A 2391-nucleotide genomic window follows, 5' to 3' on the forward strand; every position below is an offset into this window, starting at 1 on the left:
CTTATTTAATTAGGTGGAACCATCTGGCAAGTCATGCTCGATTACCTACCTCTCTTGAAGATATACGGCTTCTATTGGACCAACGGTCGGAAGCACAAGTAAGTATTAAATAAAATAGATATTTCCATACAAGTAATTATGTATATAACTAATATTTCTATCATGTTCATATAGTTTCAATGGACACCATACGAGGATCTGGCAATTCGGGCAGTAATTCTGGAAGAGTTCTTACAAAATCCACAAGCTTGGCACGTGAAAGTCGTGTTGATCAACTACGCAACCGTGGAGCTGCACCAGTCAGATAGAGTGCTACGACAGTTTGGATGTAGACAACCGATTCCCGTGGATCCTGAGGTGTTTGACGATCAACACAAAGTCGACCTTCGACAATTGAATACAGATTGGCCAAGATACTGGTCCGAATACATGGAAATGTGGGAAGATCGGTATGAATATATACCTACTTGGGAACCAATCATCGTTCCTGAGTTAGCGTGCGTTCCAGACTACATGCCATGGTTTAGAATCCATGGCAAGCCGTATTTACTGACGCCAGAGGAGACGCAGCTGCAAATACGTGTCGAAAAGGAAAGGCGCGGGCTTCTAAATCCAAGACGACAAGACAACGAAGGTAGCCCCTCAACGAGGCCCAGACATTCACCCAGCTCATCATCAGCGGCCATGCAATCACCAGGCCCAACGAGAGTACCGACACAGTCATCCGACGCAGCAGTTCAACCGATGATACCCATGCAACCGCCTTTTCAGATGATGCCAAGTGCGTTTCCTAACCCTTATATGTATCCTTTTCCGAGTCCTATGGCAGGGTTGAGCCAAATGCCCGGTTCAGCTCCATTTCCTGTTATGCCGAGTGGACCGTCGATGTATAGGCCAGCGGCGCACTAGGGATAGCAAAAGGGGCTATCAAGGAGCTCTCCTTTTTACCAATCCCCACCAATATATGGGTTTCAAACACCATCGTCGTTCGTGATACAAACACCACATGCTCGATTACCTACATCTCTTGAAGATATACAGCTTCTATTGGACCAACGGTCGGGGGATCTGCCGTCTTGGCAATGTTATATTGGGAGATGTGCGGGGTGACGCGACCGAGGAGAACAAAAATCGGAGGTTGCCTGTCACTACTGCAGTCATGGGCACGGTTTTGCTTTCTATTTCTACGTCCTTGAGTAGACCACCCATATACATTCCCACTCATAACGAGGTAAATTTTATATTAGATTTTACAATTATTATGTAGATTTTTAAAAATAAAAGTATGCTAAAAACTTATTTAATTAGGTGGAACCATCCGGCAAGTCATGCTCGATTACCTACCTCTCTTGAAGATATACGGCTTCTATTGGACCAACGGTCGGAAGCACAAGTAAGTATTAAATAAAATAGATATTTCCATACAAGTAATTATGTATATAACTAATATTTCTATCATGTTCATATAGTTTCAATGGACACCATACGAGGATCCGGTAATTCGGGCAGTAATTCTAGAAGAGTTATTACAAAATCCACAAGCTTGGCACGTGAAAGTCGTATTGATCAACTACACAACCGTGGAGCCGCACCAGTCAGATAGAGTGCTACGACAGTTTGGATGTAGACAACCGATTCCCGTGGATCCTGAGGTGTTTGACGATCAACACAAAGTCGACCTTCGACAATTGAATACGGATTGGTCGAGATACTGGTCCGAGTACATGGAAATGTGGGAAGATCGGTATGAATATATACCTACTTGGGAACCAATCATCGTTCCTGAGTTAGCGTGCGTTCCAGACTACATGCCATGGTTTAGAATCCATGGCAAGCCGTATTTACTGACGCCAGAGGAGACGCAGCGGCAAATACGTGTCAAATGAGAAAGGGGCGGGCCTCTAAATCCAAGACGACAAGACGACGAAGGTAGCCCCTCAACGAGGCCTAGACATTCACCCAGCTCATCATCAGCGGCCATGCAATCACCAGGCCCAACGAGAGTACTGACACAGTCACCCGACACAGCAGTTCAACCGATGATACCCACGCAACCGCCTTTTCAGATGATGCCAGGTGCATTTCCTAGCCCTTATATGTATCCTTTTCCGAGTCCTATGGCAGGGTTGAGCCAAATGCTCGGTTCAGCTCCATTTCCTGTTATGCCGAGTGGACCGTCGATGTATAGGCCAGCGGCGCACTAGGGATCGCAAAAGGGGCTATCAGGGAGCTCTCCTTTTTACCAATCCCCACAAACGTATGAGTTTCAAACACCATCGTCGTTCGTGATGCAAACACCTCCACATACACTATTCTTTGAAGGTGGATCATCGTCCCAAGTCTGACAACCAGATGTCGTACCGGAAGTATCAGAATCCCCGCTGGAGGAAC

Source organism: Gossypium raimondii, chromosome 1 (genome assembly GCF_025698545.1).
Source record: "Gossypium raimondii isolate GPD5lz chromosome 1, ASM2569854v1, whole genome shotgun sequence".
Classification (NCBI taxonomy): Eukaryota; Viridiplantae; Streptophyta; class Magnoliopsida; order Malvales; family Malvaceae; genus Gossypium; species Gossypium raimondii.